This window comes from Rhipicephalus sanguineus, chromosome 2 (assembly GCF_013339695.2).
Source record: "Rhipicephalus sanguineus isolate Rsan-2018 chromosome 2, BIME_Rsan_1.4, whole genome shotgun sequence".
Taxonomy (NCBI): domain Eukaryota; kingdom Metazoa; phylum Arthropoda; class Arachnida; order Ixodida; family Ixodidae; genus Rhipicephalus; species Rhipicephalus sanguineus.
In genome coordinates, this window is record NC_051177.1 from 193,934,079 (window position 1) to 193,956,661 (window position 22,583).

The window sequence follows — 22,583 nt, forward strand, 5'->3', positions numbered from 1 at the left end:
CTTACTTTCTCTCTTCTTTCTCTTTCTTTCTATGTCATCCTGTTTCTGTAGTCCACCCATCGCCTTTTATATTTTTTCACTCCTCGACCATAACAGCTCTGCTGCAAAACTCCTATAGCGCGTATGTGCCACACAAATTGGGCAAATCCTACTACTCACCCCACTGGTGCACTACAAGTTAACAAGAGAACACAGGGGTGGAAACACCGATTCGGGGCCACACGTTCCAGCTTCTCTCCTTAACCAGATCTGTACAGAGTTCTGGGGTGGTGACTGAGGGCCTGCCAGTTCATGATGATAATATTTTTCCATCTACGACACACAGCAAACCTCCATAACAGCTCTACCGTAAAATCTTCGGCTCAAATGAGAATCAAAATCAGGCTTCTGCGTGGCAAGCAGGTGTACTACAGAGACACGCCAGTGCTTGAAATTCATCATCATCAGCCTGTCTATGCCCACTGCAGGGTAAAGGCCTCTCCCATGTTCCGCCAATCAACCCGGTCCTGTGCTTTCTGCTGCCACGTAATACCTGCAAACTTCTTAATCTCATCTACCCACCTATGCAGGCACTGCGAAATCAAGGCATCGACGAAGCCTATATAAACATAATGGAAGAAATCTACAGCGGATCCACAACCACTATAGTCCTCCATAAAGAAAGCTACAGAATCCCAATAAAGAAGGGCGTACGGCAGGGAGACACGATCTCTCCGATGTTATTCACCGCGTGTTTACAGGAGGTTTTCAGGGCCCTAGATTGGGAAGAGTTAGGGATAAGAGTTAATGGAGAGTATCTCAGTAACCTACGATTCGCTGATGACATTGCATTGATGAGTAACGAGGGAGACGAATTGCAGCTCATGATTACTGAACTGGATATGGAAAGTAGAAGAGTAGATCTGAAAATTAATATGCATAAAACTAAAGTAATGTGGAACAATCTTGGCAGAGAACAGCGCTTTGCGATATGTGGCGAGACACTGGAAGTCGTAAAGGAGTACGTCTACTTAGGACAGGTAGTAACCGCGGAGCCGAACCATGAGAGTGAAATAACTAGAAGAATAAAGATGGGTTGGGGCTCATTCGGCAAGTATTATCAAATCATGAATGGTAATCTACCACTATCCCTCAAGAGGAAGGTATATAACAGCTGCATCTTACCGGTACTTACCTACGGAGCAGAAACCTGGAGACTTACAAAGAGGGTTCAACTTAAATTGAGGACAACGCAGCGAGCGATCGAAAGGAAAATGATAGGTGTAACCTTAAAGGGGCCCTGCAACACCTTTCTTAGTTATATTGGAATAGTCTCATTATTGATGTATGACTCTTCACGAGTCAAATGCCGCAAAAATATTTCGAATCCGTCAAGTCTAAGTGGTGTTACCAAATTATAGAGATCACGTTCCGCAGCTTTCTCCCTCAACTCAACGCAGCGAGCGCGCGGAGAGCTAGGCAGCGAGTCGAGGGGGGGAGCGCAGACGAGCGAGGCTCCGCCCAAGAGCGCCGGCGGAAATTTTTTCTTCATTTTTTTCTCTCTGACGTCTGGGCGTAACCACGTGGTGTGTGCCGCCACTTCCGGTCGGCTTGCGTCGTTCTCGTCGAGCGGAGCCGTATCGCGCGTGCTTGAAAACTGCGCGTCGGTTTGGTAATGTTGGGTGTGCACCTCGAACGCCGTAGTGTTTTCATCGCTTTGCCAACCATGGAAGCAAACCTGCGCGCTCGTTTGGAATGAATGACAGCTGAGATCGGTTCAGGCCCATACTCCGATACACCGCCTCGTAAGACGGCACTGGCAGACGACCCCGAAGCGCCGCCATTACCGGACGCCAGCATTGTTATCGGAGACATGCTACACGGCTGCCTCGGTCGGTCGTGAGAACGTGCCGACGATGCAGTTCCCAGCTGACGAGGCAACACTCGAACGGCTGCCACTCTCAACGGCAACCGGCGATGGTCAAAAGCACAGAAATATTCACGTTTTCGGCACTGCGCATGGCGAAGAAAACGGAACCACGCAACTACGAGCAGACGAGCTGTCGGTGAGACCGGAAGTGCTAATATTAATGTTCGGTGTTTTTAACGCGATAACAGAATATAAACATACATATTATTTACTTATTGAACTCAAAATTAACAACGAAAGTAATAATGAGGGTGTTATCGTGATTATAACATCAGCCAATGGTGGAACTGCCGACAATCGCGTCATATTTTGCGGACTAATACATCATTTGTCGAGAGAAGAGGGAGCGATTTTCAGCTGACTTTGAGAATTTATTGTAAGTTCCAGGCCGTGCGCATCGCTATGATATTTGGCTCGCGTGTTCTTGGGAGCCTCGACTACCGATCGGCAGCGCTTTTTGCGCATGCTCGAAAAGTGTTGCAGGGCCCCTTTAAGAGACAGGAAGAGAGCAGAGTGGGTCAGGGAACAAACGGGGGTTAAGGACATCATAGTTGAAAATGGATATGGGCCGGGCACGTAGCACGTCGGCAGGATAACCGGTGGTCATTAAGGGTAACTGACTGGATTCGAAGAGATGGCAAACGCGTGAGGGTGAGACAGAAAATTAGGTGGGTAGATGAGATTAAGAAGTTTGCAGGTATTACGTGGCTTGAAATTGCTTCGGGGCAAAAAAAAAAAAAAAAAACCCATACGAATGTCATGTAGTGTAGTCCTTAAAAGGGCCCTCGACACAAATTAAGCATGTCGTTTTCAGCGCTTGTTCCGGTACTGTGGAATGCGCCGACATCGTTGCGCAAGTGGCATCGCCGAAAACGAAGCCATTATAATTTTATTTCACCGGATAAACTACCTTGATTCCGGACAACAGCGACACACATCAGTAAATTTTGTTATGGGAAGTGACGTGTCGTCATGTGGCAGTGACGACAAAGGCCGTGCGTTTTGACTGGCTTGACGCGACAAGTACGATGTAATATTCATACTGTGGTGGCCAGGCCTTAGTACTGAGCCTTAAAAAGAACAAAACCCCTTTTTACGCTTTCTCGGAAACAAATCATTTCTGTTTCAACTGATGTATTTTCAAAACAAGAGACACGACGCTATGTGCGCTGTGGAACTAGTGAGAATGGTAATCAAACGATACTCTTCCGTGTTTTGCCTTTTTCGGCATCGTGCGACATCGGCCATACCAGCGCCTGCGAACACGCAACGCTCAGTCCGGCACAGTGCTGTCAACAAAAAAAAAAAGATGGCTAATCCCTCCGTCATAGGAATCGCTTTAATACAAAAGTGAAACGTGTCGTCACAGAAGTAGTTGATTGTTTACAGGGCATTGGTATATGAGAGCTCGTACAATGTCTTCTGTTTGCCGGATATAGCACCGCTTCATGCGGACCCACTCAATATTGACGCCTAGTGGCACATCTCCGTACCAACGATTAACGCCCATGATCATCATTTAACCCTTGCGGTAGCTGAAGTTCTTAACATATACGTGGGCACCATTTAAATTTTTAAGCAGCATTATTTATTCATTTAATCATTTAGTAACGCTTTAAGCCATGAAGGCTGATACAGGAGTTGGCATACAAGCGGTACGGGCGAAGCGTCTATTACAAAGAAGCGTGAAAGCAACACGAAGACGATGCAGAATTCTGTACGGTTTATTTATTTATTTTTATTGTCATCAACACTCAATACTCAATACACTTATAAAAAATTTCATATCAATTCTTGGCTAATCCCCCAGAGTGGGTATGAGCCAGGTGACAGAGGGTACAACAACAACTACAGTACGCACGCTATGTCAGTAAGAAAAATACAAGGAAACAAAGTCAATTTGTAGAGTCGGTACCTCATGAAGAACCAGTTAATGCAATAAAAACAGACATATAAACAACGCAGTGGACGTGCCGCACAAAATGCAAGACAGCATAGGAAACGCTCAATAACATCTGCATGCAATTGGGCACACACATACAAAAAAAGAAAAGCTACAGATACAGAAAAACAAATTGCAGATGCACAAAAAGAAAAGAGAAAAGCGCACAGACACTGCACGTATGCAAACCTTTATGGCATACTACACAACATCGTATTCATCGTTCTGGTAAATTCTGGTAAAGGCTTAAGTTGAAACTTGAATGCCGATACAAATGCGGACACAGATTGTGAGCAAGGAATAACAGCAATAATAATAATAAAGAAGCTCTCATTTTATTTTAGCAGGATATTTACACCATACTGCGCCTCGGCCCTCTATCCTGTGTACAATATGTACCATGCCATTTAAAATAAATGAACAAGTTACAAAACGAAAATTCGGGCTAGTGGTCTTGATTCATAACGTATCGGATTGCACAGCGCGGAATACAGGACGAAACACTTGAAGAAGCACACACGGACAGCGCTGACTCTCAACTGAAGTTTATTGCATACGACACATGCGCAAAAAAAAAAAAAAATAATCGAGCAAAGGAAAGGAAAAACAAGAAGAACCTCAATCTGTTTGCCGTCTGTGCGTGACTTTCAGGAATTGAACTTCTTTGTCACTTAAGGTGATAGAAGGCTGGCTAATACAGTGCTCCCTATATTTGTTAATGTGGTACGTCTCTAGGATAAGTATTTTGTTCTTGTTACTGTGCCTATCTATCACTCCGTCTTGTTAAACAGGGGCTTGCATTGATGCTGTGTGCAATGCGCTACCAAGTTTGATAATTGGTCGTTCTTTTCGCATTTCCTCTGGTGCTCCCGTAACCTAACATTTGCGCACCTACCAGTCTGACCGATGTAACTACTGCCGCATGACAGAGGGATCTTGTACACTACTTCTGTAGCACACGGAATGAAGGTGCTTCTGTGTTTCACATCACACTCACCTTTCTTTTAGGTGCGAAGCATCTTTTGCTCGGGACTGCGTCCGGTGGCGTCCGCGCTCCACTGCGCATGCGCGTCCCCTCCCGCTCTCTCTCCTCTCCTACGCTCCCCCCCCTACTTGCGCGCCTCATTCTCTCCTGCACAACGCCACGATGAGTGCCAGCGCTCGCGCATCCCCTCCCCCTTTCTCTCCTCTCCTACGCTTCCCCCTCTCGCACGCATCATTCTCTCCTGCGACGAGTAGGCAGCAGCGATGCCTCTGGCGTCTTGATGTGGCACGAGCGGCCGATGGCCGCCTCTGCTCCTGTGGATCTAGACGCGGGGCGCTCGCGCTCTCCTTCACTCGCTGAAAAATCCCACGACGACACCAATGGCATTTACTGCAGAGAGGCAGACACACGCGATGTTGCGACTTTGCGGGAGTCGAATACCTCGGACGCCGGCAGTTCCACGCAGCGGGAGCTGCATGGAGACTGGAAGACAGTGCCGATTCTACGCCAGAGGAAGGCACAGGTTCGAGAACGCAAGAAAAAGTTTTACACCATCTCCCGCTGAAGCGAACCATCTCCCCGCTGCTTCACATCCACACATGGTTTCCTTTTAGCGGGAGATGGTTTTTTTGGTTTTGCCTTCTGCCCTGCGCTTAACACGCGTGCAAATGTTGCCCAGCTTCTTGGGAGCCGTAAAAACCACCTTCACTTCATATCTGGATGCTGCATTCTTAAGGTCATGCGCCATGTTGTGAACGTAGGGAAGCGTATCGATGCGGCTTTCATTATCTCTCTCGGCCCTGGTGTTTACTGGATTGTTTGATCCATCTCGCCACCTTCTCATAGGATCTAGTGACCAAATAATCCGGAAACCTTACTTTCTGCAACCTCTGGATCTGAGCATGAACACTGCTCTGCACCGTGTGTACACGTGACTTGAACACAGCCGCCCGTACCAAAGATGCCGCCAACACATCTTTAATCACTTTGGAATGAGCTGATGTGTAAGGCAATAGAGGTTTTTGCGACCTGGGCGCGTACTGCCACCACACATGCTCAGGGTAAAAAGTTAGCCTATTCAGGCGCAATGTCGGTGCAACGTCAGTTGTGGTTGTGGTGCTGGCTAATTTTACCAGAACGCAATGAACAGTACGTATGTACTCCTACAATACAGGCGTCATATCAGATTAACGTCTGTGGTTCCAGTGTTGGCTCCGCTTTTATAGAAGTCTAATAAACATAACATTTCTACTCCTATAATTCAGCAAGCTATATTGAAACATTGCTTGACCCCGGAGTAATACGTTAACGAGAGTTACGTATGATATTCAAATGTTTGCACCATGAAGTGCACGTAGTTTCGATAATACTGATGTATGTACTCTAACGTGAGGGCTGACGTTACGTGGTCACACCATAATTTACTCTTTAAACGCCAGTGTTGTCGACGTGCCTGGTAAGCCCACGATACGCACACTAGAGCACTGCACGGGCCCGGGCCGGCCCGAAAGCCCGGGCCCGGTCCGGCCCGCGGGCCGGGCCGGGCCGTCCGAAGCGTTTTTCGGCGGGCCCGGGCTGGGCTCGGGCTTGAAAGTGCGGGCCCGGGCCGGGCCCGGGCTTGAAGCTGCGGGCCTGGGCCGGGCCCGGGCTTGAGTCTGCGGGCCGGGCCGGGCCCGGGCTTGAGGCTGCGGGCCGGGCCGGACTCGGACCCGCTCATTAAAAGGCGTAAGTCGGGCCTTCGAGCACACGCAAACGTTTAGCCGCGGGAATCGCACCCCTGTCCTAGGACTTAACAGCGAAACAGCTTAACCGCTGAGCTACCACCGCGGGCTAAGCAACATTTCGATGCATGCACACACCGAATTTTCCGTCCTATCGCCCGCTACAAAGAGCACGGCATCATTAATAATCATCATCAACAACTAATATGGTCTAGCGGGCCCGGGTCGGACCTGGTCATGAACAAGCGCGCCCTGGATTAGTTTAGTAATGAACGCCCGGGCCCGGGCCGGGCTCGGGCTGGGTACAGTCAAGTACGTCCGGGCCCGGGCCGGGCTCGGGCTGGGTACGGTCAAGTACGCCCGGGCCCGGACCGGGCTCGGGCTTCATAAAGCGGGCCCGGGCCGGGCCCGGGCCATAAAATCCGGCCCGTGCAGTGCTCTAACGCACACAGCTACTACACTTACAAAACCACGTCGATCCACCTCGTAACGCTTGGCTCAAACCCATAAAATACAGCACACAAGTATTTGCTGACTGCTTGCATGAAACCGATTCCCACAACGCGTAGGATCTGCCGCACTTTTTTTGCAAATCATGTCCTTTCAGGCGCTCCCGTTCAAATATACTCGGGAGGTGACAGTGGTACATGTAAACAAAAATATTACATATTGCTTCAAAAATATATTTTGCAGTGATCGTAAATATCTCTTGGCATTGTACATTATAATAAATATTTTACGCATTTTACGTTGATCAGGCCTTTAAACCGCAATTTTTTATTTACAGCTTTTTACTAAACACATTTACTGTCTCATATCATCTTTTAGTTCTATTTGAGTATCAGTGGCCCTTCCGCCATAAAAGACCATATACTAACACAGTCACCACATTGTTTCCGTAGTTGCTGAAAGGGGCGGCTTCTGCAGCTGTATGTCAGTCGGTGGAACGAAGACATAGCGGAAGATATGGCTTCTCTCCATGTGCATAATTTCACTTGTAAGGATTCAGTCTTGTGTTGGGATGCGAAAGGACTACGGCGTTGCATGCAATATCGCTGCGCCCGAACGTATTTTGACAGGAAGAGAGATCGAACAACGTTGCCGAGCCTGTGCTTACGGTAAGCGTACTTCTCGCAGCTGACGGTAGCGGCGGGAACGCAGGCGTCACGCCGCGCGCGTAGAAAGTGGCAGAAAACGGGAGTTTCGCGGCATGCGCATGCAATGGGTCGAGAACTAATTCTGCGGCAAATGAGGCTCGCCGCGAGGCCAATGACCAATCAGGAGCGACGAGGGTGACGTCATGGAGGCATGTCGAGAGGACTGCCACCGCTGCGCGCAGAGCTTACAATCTGCCTTCTTTCACGATGCCACGGCGCATGCGCCATTTCTCTAACGGAAAAGTCGTGAAGCGCTTGTTAATCTCGGAGGCTTTTGTTCTGGCGATACCAGTTGTCGAGGCTCCTACAAAAGCAGAAAGGGGGATTGAGACATCCCGCAGCTAAATTAAATCGCTGCTAAGAAACACAAAAAAGGCTAATTTTAGGCCCAGGGACTGCAGTTGGCAATCTTTTAAGACTTTAAATGTAAAGGCACGGCCCATACCATTCTTCCTGAGTGCCACATTTCTCTCTCTCTCTCTCTTTGTATTCGTTCTCTCGCCCAGGAAGTTATTGCATCATTCGCCAGATAAACCGGCGCAGGTATTCTGGTAGCGAAGCAGCAGAGGAAGGAGAGCAAGGCGATTAAGAAGAGGACGAAGGTGGCCTGTGCCGTTTCATGAAGATGATCATTTCCTTTCTATACGGCACACGGCCAAGCTCCACCTTTACAGCTCTGCTGTAACATGAACGTGCCATAGGGTAGGTTCCCAGGACAGAAGTCCTTTGAAATGGCACAGTCTAACATGTATCGTGGTGTACTATACTCCGTTCCGTACATCACGTGCAACGCTGTGGAAGCTATGCAAGAAGTTCGGTCAGCAAAATGTCGAAGTCCACGCGTCTCGCCCTTGGCTTTCGTCGTTGTAAATGCTCGTGCGAGCCGAGCAAGAGCGTGCGCGTGGGGCGTCGCGACGGACTGCAAATCAAACACTACAAAACGAAAACGAACAGACGCTAGGTGATCCAGAACAACGCATTGACAGCCGTATAACTCGGTTTAATAGAACTTTTTTGTTGGGCTAGTTGGTACATGCTTACTGAAAAACCAAAAAGACGCGTACCTTCACGGAAAAAAGTAAGGACAGGACAGAAAGGGCGTCCTGTCCTTACTTTTTTCCGTGAAGGTACGCGTCTTTTTGGTTTTTCAATAACTCGGTTTGTTTGTTTCAAAGGCACTAAGTAACTTCATTGATTACTCATGCTAAAAAAATTTGGTAGATCCCACGCGTTGTGGGAATCGGTTTCATGCGAAGCAGTCAACGAGTACTTCTATGCTGTATTTTATGGCATTGAGCCAAGCGTTACGAGGTGGATCGTCGTGTCGTTGTAAGTGCAGTAGCTGTGTGCACATCGTGGCCTTACCAGGCACGCCGACAACACTGGCGTTTAAACAGTAACTTATGGTTCGACATAATTTCAGCGCTCACGTTAGGCTATATTCGTCAGTATTGTCGAAACTAAGCGCACTTTATGGTGCAGTCATGTAAATATCATTGTGACTTTCATTAATGTATTCCTCCGGCGTCGAGTAATGCTTGAATATAGCTTGCTGAATCATAGGATTACAAATGTAATGTTTATTAGACTGCTATAGAAGCACAGCCAACATTGGAATCACAGACGTACTATCGTAGGAGTACATATGCAGTGTTTATTGATTTCTTGTAACATTTGATAGCCAGCCCTACAACCACAGTTGACGTTGCACCGACATACGCCTGCATAGCCGGCTTCTCCGAACCAGTTTATAGACCTGGCGTGGCTCTGTGGTAGAATGCCTGATTGCCACGCAGAATGCTTGGGTTCGATTCCTGCTGGGATCCGAATTTTTATTCTTTACATTCGCCGTTTCAAGGCTACCGATATCGGTTTTTCTTAACGCTCTCGCACTTAAATTACCAATGTCTGTTCACGCGGTTCCTGGGCAGATATAAACTCTCAATCACCTGTGGCGCATACCCGTACATTTGCAACGTTGCTTGTTGGGCGAGTTGGAACGAGTCAGTCATAACGTAGTTCAGCGCAAAAAACAGGCAACAGACGAGTAAGAGGACAAGGACACAGCGCATTCTTCCAACTAAAGTTTATTGGATTGGAACGCATGTATATATATACGCAGGGAAAGCAAGAACAGATAAAAGAAAAAAGAAAAAAACAGGAAGTAAAAACCGAAAGGTGAAAAGAATAAAAGTGCCGATAAGTCACACACGTGTGCCAACACCGCCACCTTCCCATGACTCGCCAAAAACAACTCCAACGCCATGACTCTTTGAAAACACTGCGGTCCTTGCACGCAGTCGGGACCAAAGGGTGAGGGAAATCAATCATGGAGGCTGAGGAAATTAAACGGTCTGGGGACGCATGCGTAAGCATGCCTTCCTTGCATCTTTCTGACAAAGAGCTTTTGTTTTTGGCGAGTCATGGGAAGGGGGGCGGTGTTGGCACACGTGTGTGACTTATCGGCACTTTTCTTCTTTTCACCTTTCGGTTTTTACTTCCTGTTTTTTTCTTTTTTCTTTTATCTTTTCTTGCTTTCCCTGCGTGTATATATACATGCGTTCCAATCCAATAAACTTTAGTTGGAAGAATGCGCTGTGTCCTTGTCCTCTTACTTGTCTGTTGCCTGTTTTTTGCGCTGAACTACGTTATGACATACCCGTACACCACGGCCCGTGGTAAACGGGTATGTGCCACACCTGCCTGGAGGAAAGAGTTTGGGGACTTACGCGATAGTATTTTCACGTTAATCACGTTACGACCCGGCATTCATATTCGTCAAATCCCCTTACCCTCCCATGCCAAGTTTGATCTACACCAAGTTAAGGAGGCGATCCTGAAAGCAGCCATACGTAGGCGGCTAGATAGATAGATAGATAGATAGATAGATAGATAGATAGATAGATAGATAGATAGATAGATAGATAGATAGATAGATAGATAGATAGATAGATAGATAGATAGATAGATAGATAGATAGATAGATAGATAGATAGATAGATAGATAGAAAGGCCCAAAGTGCCAAAGGTTCGCTAAGAAATGCTTCGCATGTAAAAACAGACCAATCACGTTACGGTCGGCGAACTCAGTGAACTACTTATTGGTGCGAACGCATCTGCAGCAAGAAGTCTCGCTAGCCTCCACAGGGTTGCACTTGATGTATGAAACGGAGTATAGCTAACGATGGATATATTGCGCAGTGGTAATAAATATATATTTCAAATATTTACGCTTAATTTTACAGCTGTTTACTGTTCACGTAAGTAAGAAATGTATTACTTAGTAAGTAATACATGTAGTAAGTATTCTCGGATTTATTTCTGACACAAATATTACTGCCTGCTGTGAGCATTGCCTTCAGAAATTTTTGAAACTGCAAATTGGGATATATCCGATTTTGCTCAGGCGAGTTTATTTGTAAACACAAAAGTTCGCAAACCAACATATTTCCTTTGGCCGAGTAGGTGCAGGAGTTCAGCAATGATATGAAAAAAAAGGAATTCTGTTTTTGTATCAAAACGTTCTAAGAGCAACACTGTACAAAGTTTTTCGCACTGAAATAGCGTAGGAAGCCCCTACAGCTTACTGTTTGCCGTTCTGTTATCCGTGACTTGCCTTTGTCTTGTTCCTGTTTCAACTTTCAGCAGAGACCCAGAAGATTGCATTAGAAATTTGTTGAACACCGCATTACATAACAAACGTGATGCAACAACAAGGCCCTCGAGTATTTTCTAACATTTTTTCAAACTGTTGCAATAAATGATGACACCAGACACAACAGTTTCCACTCTGTTGGAGTAAATGTAGCTTTTAGGCACCTAGACCAGATACATTTGTTGAACGATGGACTAATTCGTGTTGCCTGCCCAACAACCACTATTAATCACAAAGAGGGTATTTACTACCAAATGGACTGGCCTCACCAATAAAATGTCAAGGCCTGTTAGCAACCTCGGCATATATGCCCGCCCGTGCGCTATGAGGCGAACACGACTTTAGAGAGGGTCACCCCGTCAATTTTTTATTAGGGCAGAGTGCTTACAAAAAGACAAAGTACACGAGCCCTGTATTTCTAGGTACCAGATTAACTTAGAGCCACTAAAACATAAGTATTGTCTGTGGCAGATCTGTAGTAAAATATGGGGCTACATAACGCACACGATTCCTTGAATAAATTGAAATTCTGTATGTTAACGTAGCAATGCATATGCGGGCGATGAGAGTTTTGTCTCTTTCCTATAACACGCTTAGCATATTGGTTTACATTTCACATGGTAAGGGCAGCTGAGATAGGTAGATAGTCATGGACTCGTTCAAACTCTCTACTAATATTTTATAAGAAATGTCTGCCATATGCAAATGTTGGGAGAGCGAAACTTTAACGGCATTTCAGCATATAAGCAGCACAGATAAAGGGTTTGGATAGAACTGAAGACGTGCACATAAAATTATCTTTCACAGGGTACCCAGTGCTCATGGGGGCATGTTATGTTTCTTCATGTAATGATGTCCAAGAAATACAGGTAGTAGCATAAAAGCATAGAAGCGGGAAGCAGGCTTACTGAGCAATGGCAATTCTACACCACTTGTGTTATCCATAATAAAAGATATTGGGGCCTTTAAGTGAAGTGTGACATGAGGAAGGCAAATTTGTTAACCCCCAAAGGGGTATCGCTCTTGCACATGTCAAATAAATAAACTAAAGCCCAATGTCTTATAGTTTGATCAATTAAGTGATTACGTGGCACGTTAAACATCCCCTTCCATTTCCCACAAAGTTGTCATACATTTTTGCCGAGCCAATGGTATTACTATGGCCGAACATATAACCTACATTGGAAAAAATCATAGTGATTTTGTAACAACATTCAGTAATAAGTTCCCTGGAGCACCTTCACAGATCCTTTTGCTTGCATCAAGAACTTTTATACTTTTGTTATAAACAGTAAATTTTAACAAAGCATTGGCCCTCAACAATGAATTCTTCGTACCAGCGATTCACTTTCTGAAGTGATTGACAAACCTGATAATGAAAAGCTATGCACCAGGTGCAAATAATCGAAAGGCACACGCAGTGTAAAATGAAACTGTGCAGCAAAATAGCAGTATGGATTACGAGTCGAAGAGGTTCCAGCTGGCATTCTGGTTTCTCGCTCAGGAAAATCTGTACTGATGCGTACACCAGAACACACAGTGGACTGTTCTGTTAGTACTGAGGCGAAAACAGCGCGTACAGACGAGTACCTGTGTACAGCGCCTGTGTCTGTGCCTTTTCTTGTGTCTGTTCGTACTCGTCTGCACGCGCTGTTTTCGCCTCAGTATGAACAACCAACTAGCTCGAAACGTGTTATTCCTGTTCTGTTAGACAAGTCTGAAGATAAAGCAAACACTTTTTTTCGGGATGACACAGGATTATTCTATTTTAATGTACACTTAGTGTAGCTCTTGAACATTCTATTAATGAAGAACTGTCTGCGCTTAAATTTCACATGTGTGGTTATAACTTGGTGTGTTTAAGTTTGCGTGTGTTTGATTTTCCCCAGTATATCATCAAATTAAAACACAGCACAGCTGCGCTCACAGCTGCGATGCACAGCTGCATCGTAATTGCCTGTAATTTGTCATCGCTATCGCCTTGCTTACCTTCAGGATATATGCATCCAATACCTCCACACCTGCACAGTACACCAGTTGACACATTTAAAGGCCAACTGCAACAAAATTTCGCAAAGCTCAAAATTCCGATTTATAGGCAGTCTAGCTGGAGATAATGCCACCTGCAAAGTCTCACCTTCAAAATGCAAGTGGTTACCTAAGAAAAAAAACCCGCCAACGACGTAATTTTTGATACTGAAACTAGAAAAAACGACGGCATTACAGCTGACCGGAAGTGACGCAGACCACAGCCCGACAGACCGACCGATGCAGGCAAATCGTCTGCTCTGAGCGCCGGAGTATTCGCTTCGCGGCCGCGCCACAGCGTTTTATTTTTAGATGGTAACGAAAGAACAAAGTATGTAAACATCCACCGTGAAGGAAACACGGATACATGCCCATAAACTGTTCCTCTAAGCAACGGCTGCCGCATCGCACCTATCATCTCGCCCTACACTGCGTTGGCGAACTCGCTGATTCACAATAAATGATGCTGGGATCGAATCCCGGCCGCAGCGGCTGCATTTTCGATGGAGGCGAAAATGTTTGAGGCCCGTGTACTTAAATTTAGGTGCACGTTAAAGAACCCCAGGTGGTCGAAATTTCCGGAGCCCTCCACTACGGCGTCTCTCATAATCATATCGTGGTTTTGGGACGTTAAACCCCCGATATTATTATTATTATTATATTAATAAATGATGCTGCTGGTTTACACATTGGGCATTCTCGCTTCGTTGATAGACTACGGACGGTAAGACATCGTTGTTTTTGATATCGATGCTCGGTTTGGCACACTCCCATGTCCACCGAAAGCGTTTCTGAATTTCTGTAAACACTTGTCCGACTGCGCCCAAGACTTTTACATTAAACCTAACATGGCACAATTTGTTTTCTTAAAATACGTTTACGTGCTTGAATTCCTTTCAACCGAGCACGACTTGCTGCTTTGACCACACGCAACTAGAAGCGAGCCGATCAGCTTTTGGAGCTTTTATTACTCGCCCGTAGATGGCGCAGCCAGTCTAGCGCTTTGCGGGCCGTCGCTTTTACCAGAGAATATCTACCACCTTAGAGAACGGAAACTGTACCTTTGAGTGTAGTACAGAAATAAGGGTAGCGGCGGCGTACTGAACTGCAATAGAGCGAGGCGAGATGGCGCTGCAACTACTATCATCATCATTAGAAAAACGCGTTTTTGCGGTTGGTTCGCCCTGGTCGCGCTACTGCGCTTTTTGTTCCCTGTGGTATTTTGTTCTTTGTCGTTACTAAATCGCTGCTCGCGTGTGTAATATTTATCGCCAGGTGACCAAACTGGCCTCGACTGGCAAAAACAACGTCAATCAAGTAAGATTTGCGTCATTTATTGTGAGCGCCCAAGCTGGTACAAGCAATGTATACAGTCAGGTCCAAGCAAAACAAGTCACTCATACACGTCGAAAGCTTTCAACCCGTACGTGTGTAATCAGCCTGAAAGCTGACAAATATGTGCATATAACTGAACACCGACATCGCTGAAAGAACGTTGCTCTCGTTGTGTAGCAGCGTCCGAGTTTTAACAGCATAGCTTTAGGACAGGGGTCTTATCCTTCCGTTAGTTATGCGGCGCTTGCCAGGTTGTGTTGATCTTTGAGTGCATGGTGTGGAGTCAGAAACGAAACGTGCGCTACGCCGACAGATAGTTAGCGCAGTGAGAGCAATGTAGTTTTGATTAATCTTTTACGTAAACAATCGCGGATGCGTACAGTTCTGCATCCTCGCTCTGCGATGTCACCTTGAATGCGTTACAAATAAAGAATATCGCGTTGTGTCTACAGGGCAGGCACGAATTTCTCGGCTAAAATCTCGGCCGTGAAGCCATGCCATAGGTATTACGTATTCAGGTAATAGGTGGAAGAAAATATTTCAGGCTCGTTTTGTTCCTCGATATAATTCAGTTACACAGTTTCTACAGCTAGAATTTCTTGGCGCTAGTAGTAATTGGACTGCTGAGTATGCAGCATAGATGAATGCTAAAGAAACAGAGATATAAGGCGAGTGCTTACAGATTCTAGAAGCACAATTCTAAGAAAATAAGCTTTAGGCATGCAGTGTACATCTTTGTTGGTGTTCGCACAGAACACTAAACAACTGCTCAGCCGTAAGCACAATCTCTGTATCACATAGACATGTCGATACAACTTGAGCACTCTATTGCAAGCAGACTCACGAAATCAAGCTGTGGGGCATGATGTGAACCTGTGCCAATGCTGGATAAATAAAGGTCATATCTATATTGCATACTTGTTATTGTGTTATTTACTTTTTCAATATATTTGGGCTTGGGAGCTCAAGTATGTATTCTCCCTGCTACTTTTAGAAGCTCCGACTTGAAATACTGCCACATGCGCACCTTTCTTTCTATGTTTTATGTTATTGGCCAATTGCACGTGTAGTTACTGCATTGCGCAAACCGTGCCAGTATGTCTGGGAACATTCCAGATTATTTTAGGATCTTCTGTTAGGCTGGAGCGTGCAACTGCAAACAGCTCAGTTTATTGTCGAACTAACGTAGCCACCAGTGATAATGCTCGAATGTTCGATGCCGCAGGTATAAATGCCGACGCGCCTTGCCACAGATCAGTTTATCGACGGCCGACGCCTGTTCGCCGCTATCAGTGTGCAGTGTGTATTGCTGTAGTTTGACTTTTCGTTTCCCGGCCACAAGTTCGGCCGAATAAAAAGTTTCATCTTGGACACACCGACTGCTGCTTTCGTCGACGTCACGACCCCGTGACAATACGTAAATCTTGTAGTGTGGCTGTGGATAAGTCCAAGTTCATGTATGTTATAAATTACCTCTTCGATTTCCTAGGTTTTTTTCGTGACAGTAGTTCACAGACTTTCACTTCATAGTGGTAGGTGCTACAAGTGTGACATGTTAATTTAATCAAACAGCAGAAGTAGGTGTGTTCAAACAAATTTGGGATGTTTCTCTGATATGTAAAAAAGAAAACACTACCATACTCACTGAACACAATCTCACTCATCACGACAACGTAAACGTGCTTGGTGAAGCTGTGCTGGAAGAAGTGCTCGTCACACTTATAATTTGTTTATTAGCTGTAAGTAATTTGAAGGAGCCCATTGAACATATGTGCAGAGACTAATGTAATTGAGCACAGCCTTATAAAGCTTTGTCGTATCTTTTTGTAAACTTATATGATCTAAACACAGTTAATTAAGGCAAAACAGTTTTGAGCATAGTTTGTAAACTGTCTCATAAGGCACAACTAAATGTTGCATTTACGTTGCGCGGCAGCTGTATTTTCGATGAAGGCGAAAATGTTTGAGGCCCGTGTACTTAGGTTTAGGTGCACGTCAAAGAACCCCAGGTGGTCGAAATTTCCGGAGCCCTCCACTACAGCGTATCGTGATTTTGGGACGTTAAACCCCAGATATTATTAGGTGTTGGAAAGACTGTTAATTCTCCTCACTGCCGTGATGTTCGTTTTGTAATGTGATTTATAATTTAAAAAAAAACTGACCCTACGTTTCGAGACCCATTTGGTATTTTAGTTTTTTTTTTTAATTAAGAAGACTAATGATTAAATGTGGCTGGAGAGTCTTTTTATTCTTATACTCTTGCCCAGCCAGACAGACTTCTATATATTTACCCTTAAATTTATAATTTCTGATGATTCACATGCAAACCATGATATGATTATGAGTCATACAGTAGTGGGCAACTCTAGGTTGATTCTAACTGACTAGAGTTTAACAAACGCAGTTGTAGCCTTGAAGAAGACAAGACTGCTTGTCGAAACATTTGCTCCAGCGACACCTCTTGTTCACAAATTTTTCGTCTCTTCAAGCTTCCGTCTTTCCCTGAACTTCAGATGCAGATCTAAGCACACGAGTGTCTTTGCATTTCGCCCCCAATGAAATGTGACCACCGTGGCTGGGTATAAAACCTGCGTCGTTGAGCTCAGCAGTGCCAGGTAACGTAACTAATGCACGGAGCTAGTGCTCAATTTCAACGCTATTGCGGTGTAGATTGCATGACACAGTAGACAGCTAATACTTGTAGACGATTGTAGGCACAGCTCCATGAGATGCCTGGTAAACCATTCACAAATACAGCATTGCAAGCGTGAGGTTCAAGATGACCTGTTGTAGCAGCAGACGTTCACATGTTTCGCCGCACTTGCAGAGTGGACATTCGGGGGTAGTCACCCTGTCGTTGCCTGGCAATCCTGGAAAAACAAGTAATGACATCACCAGATATTGATAAGCATAATCAATGAAATATTAAATTTTGCAAAAGTAAACATATGAACATAGTGAACAAAAACAGCGGTTTGTTATACATATATGTAAACGTACCTCATAATGCATGTTGTATCACTCGGGCTAGCTTCTTTACAAGGCGTGTCATGTAACAGGTGCCTTGCTCACTGCACACAGCTGTTTCCTTGTCAGGCCAGGAGGCTACAGCAGAAAAAAAATATTTCTTATTATAGTGACGGTTTTTTATCACACTAAAGTGAAAGTACACTCATAATTATGTGAAGCTTTTGTTACACTAAATGTGTAGCAAAGGTAACCTAAACTAACAGCAGGAGAAATGAGACCTCTAAACCTGGCTTCTCAAATGCGATCCGGCAAAGTATAACTCATATGTTTTTTGCACTGATATACGGGCTAGTTACGAAGATACATGCGAGGCGTTGGTGATGCAATTGCCTCCCTTTATTTATTGCAGTGGCCTGGTTAATGTTAACCGAACGATAAAACTCGGCAACCCGCTCCCACGTGAAGCCACGCCGCAAGGAACGCACGTTTTCTCAACGACAGAGTATGACGTTGAAAAATTGAATATTGCAGTGCGTCGCCTCCGTGTCACACCCACACAAAGCCATTAGTTAAAAAAAAAACTGAAGCAATGGATTTTTACTCACCGGTCCGTGTATTCTCGGGCTTGAAACGAGTGTCATCAGGTGAAAGCTTCAACGGTCCCTTCGTTCCCCTGAAGTCAGCTGAATGCACTTCGCGAAGGGATTTTAACGAGTCAAAACGAACAGAACAAAAGCGAATGTGTCGGCCGGCAGTGGCTCGAAACATTTACAGCGAAACGAAACAGCGCGAGACCCATCCCAATGCACCGCGAACCGTTACCTGTCGTTGCGCCGCGGTATATTTTGGAATGAAGATAATGATGCCGATAGGCTGCTGACAACTACGAGTTTGTTGGAGCAAAAACTATTACAAAAGATTGATGACGTGGTACCTGGCAAGGCAAGGCCACTTCCTATAAACAGCAATTTGTTTATTGAAGTGTAACAGTAAGCAAACAACTAAACTTCCTTATTTCAAGAATGTTTTAATTTGAAGTTTGGGCCCGACGAGGGCGCCCCTACATAAAAAGTCAAATAGCGCGAATGGCGGCCACCACAACGTCTCCATGTTATCCTAACGCAGAGGTTAGTAGATCCACTCGCGGTGTTTGAAGCTGGAACTCGCCGCGGTCGATTTTTTCACCCTCTGTGGCGATCGCTGGAACTTGAGACTTTCCGGGGCCTGCTTTTACTTTGTTTCGAATAGCGTTACGCTACATTTTAGCGTGCGAAACACGTTAACGCAAGCATTTTACGCTATACTAAAGCTGTCTAATACGAGTACCTCTTGCTGCCCGTGCTTCTCCGAACGCTAGTCGGGGCTTCGCGCTCTTGGGTTTGCAGTGGCTGAATATTGAAGGCACTGAGTCAGGAATCAACATTCTTTTCAGTTTCAACAGTAGTTGGGTAAAAAGAGACCGGTCGTACGTAAAGTCGTCATTTTTAAAGTGCGCCGCGTAAAGTACCACGCACTTCAATAGCTCCCATTCCTTTCGCCTCACTGCGATAACCCGCAGCTATTGGAGCTGCTTTACTTTTTTTTCGAAAAGTGTGAAAGCTGGTCCCGTCCGTAACATACGTGTTCCAGCAGCCTGCGGCCCCGCATTCCGTCCTACAAAAAAGTTAGCTCGTAGAGGAGCGTCACGCAGAAAAGGAAGGGATTTGGCTGTAGGGAGTTCTGTTGGTTCTGCTCACGAGCGGCCGTGAGCTGCGATTTACGTCATTTTCTTTTGTGTCCTATTTGCCCGGGCACACCGCTAGCTCTCCGCGTTGTCTGCTAAATGATAATTAGAGCTCCGATTATAAATGAAGTACGCGACTGCAAATTTTTTCACTGCGATTATCATTACTTACCCAACATCCCTACTGAAACGTTCCGTATGCCGTTCCAACAATTCCGTATGTTTCCCTAACAGTCTTACTGAAATATATGGAAAATATACGGAAAACATATGGATTCCGTATTGAAACATACGGAATTTTTGGAATGGCATACGGAACGTTTAAGTAGGGATATACTACGCATTCCGAACTAATTCTGCCGTAGTCAGATTTCGTTGCAGTTGGCTTTTAAAGAGGTTTACTGTGTCTATAACATCCTTACACCCTCGGAAAATATATTTTCACAACTTCAAACACTAATATCTAAACACCCTTATCGCTAAAAAAACAAATCCTACCACTGAAGGAATATCCAAGTACATCGGCGTAGAAATCGCAACTTCGCACCCAACCATGCACACAACATAGCACTCGTAAACACAAAATAGAGCGCTTTCGCTTCACAGCTACACACCTACCAGCTGGAATATATAGCCATGGTATCTTGAGCCGCCGTAAACATACAGACCTGTAAATCGATATCCCTACTTCCTAAAGGGTGTTTTAGGTAAAACATTACCCCTTACCAGACCATTAGCCAGAAATTTTTTGCAGGTGGGGCCCACTTGCTGAAGGCCTAGCAAATTCGAGGAAAGCGCCTGTTTTGTGTTATTGATTACTTTTGAAGCCGTTTAAGACAGCCTTAATGTCTACCCTGCCGCAAAACGATCACCATCATGAACGGTATGTGCCACTGAATTTGGGCAAATCCGACTGCTCACCACTACAGTGTGGCCTTGTATAGTATAGTGTAGCAAGGAGTTTGGAAAGGATAGTGAGCGTGAGTTGAAGAGACGTGAAGGAGGAGGGAAAGGAGAAGGGCATAGAGTAAAGCGTAGCCGAGAAAGGATGAGAAAGAGAGAAAAAGTAGAGAGTGAGAAAAAAAAGATAGAAAGAAAGAGAAAAATTCTTACCGAAAAAAGTTCTTCACGAGGCGGGATTTGAACCCGAATATCTTCCATTCTAAGGCGAGCGTCCAAACCACTCGGCTATCCAGACACGCTATCAGAGCATGCGAGCAGAGCACTCGGCCATGCGAGCAGACATGGGATGTCCTAATAAAGTGCGTACTCCCGAGGTGGAAGCCACGCATCTCCAAGCGTCGGTCGACGGGGAGTACGAGCGGTGACGGGCCCGTGGTTCGCTGTGGCAAGCTGTGAGCGACTTAGTGCAAGCATAAAAATATTTTTGGTAAAAAAAGATGGGGAAGCTTGCACTAAGTCGCGCAAGGCTTGAAACAACGAAACTGAACGATTCTGAAGACTAATCTGGTTGCTTCTAGGTTGTTGCTAGGCGTAGCTAGGTTAGTCACGACTCGGCTTTCCAAACTCCAGAACCGAGCGTTCGCGCCTCTATTTTTCTTTTTTTCTGGTATCTTTATACTGTATCTGTTTGTTTCTAGTTCTTCCTCTTTTCTCGATCTTGTTATTTCTCTTTCTTCCCTTTCTTTACCTCTGCCTTTTATCTCCCTCTTTCTTTCTCTGTACCCTCTCTCATGCTCTCTCTGTACTCTCTCTCTCTATATATATTTCTTTGTCTTGTTATCTCGTTCTCTTTATTCCCATCATTTTTCGATTTTCCATATCTTTCTCAAACTTTCTCTCTCTCTAGTGAACCAGTGGCGAATAGTGGGATTTGCCCAATTTGTGTGACACATACCCGTGATGATGGCCATTCCTTGGGCTAATTGTTGCCTCCTTCACTTTTAGTGGGCGAGTGTTGAGTAATAAAATTTGCTCAATTCCTGTGGCTCATACCTGTTCGAGATGATGATAGTTTTCTGATAGGCCGCGCAAATTACGGCTAGCTGAAACAGCTTCGTTGTTAAAATTGCAGTATATAAGTTGTCCCTGTTCACATTCTATTTTGTAAATGGTTTGATGTTTTTAGTTTTTGGAGAAATCTTCCAAACTCTACAATATTTTTATACAGGCGACATGGGGAGGAGGGGGTAGGCCCCCAGGACCCACGTGCCTACGGGCCTGACCCTTACGCAAAGCAAAGCGCCATCTGGGCAAGGAAAACAATGCTAACTCCCCCCCCCCCCCCCGTGCTCCTCTATTTTTTTTTTCATGTTCCTATGAGGCGACAAGGTGTTTTTCTTTCTTGAAACTGCCATAAGAGTACAAAGTAGTTTCCTGTGTGTAAAGCAAAGATATGGCTGATTCCTCTGTCATAGGAATCGGTATAACACGAAAGTGAAACGTGTCTTCACAGACGTAGTTGAGCGTTTGTTGTGCATTCCTTCGCTTCAAGGGCGAAGGAATGAATGCTACAGCATCAAATTGTAATGTCACGCGAAGAACAGCAAGCCGCTCGAAACTTGCAATGCGCTGCTCAAGCAGAAAGGACGCGCGGAACGAACATACACAGGATGAGAGCAAACTGTCACAGTTGTAACTTATTTCTGTCTGAGCAGCGCGCTCCTTTCGCAAGAGCGGCCGCTGCAGTGAGTGAGGTGACCTTCGTGCTCTCAACGGACACTTGCAGGCAGAGCGCAAGACGTACAAACCACCGAGATCACGAGATAAGCGCGCGCACGAGCGACCACGCCCTGTCGAGGCGCGCGCTAATCCGCGTGGGGGACGACTTTTAAAGCGCGCTCTTCGAGCCCTTCGCGCCATCCCGCTAGTGATAACGAAAACACGCTGTACCGCCGATGTCTGAGTACCGCCACTGGCAAATGGTGTACATAAATAGCTCACCGTTAGCATAGCAGAGAACATGCCGTCTGTGGCGGAGTCGTTTCGCGCTGCGCGCTGGCGATCGAGAGGTCGTAAGTTCGATTCCCGGTGACGGAACGTTTTCTTATAGTTTTTTCTTTGCCATTTGTTAGTCTTTATATTTTACAACGTCATATCCGTGACGGAAATGCGTCAGTGGAGCCGTGGTGGACCCCGGCATAAAACACTTTCGTGTTAAAATTGCTGCATGCCGGAGAGAATATTTCATATCAAGC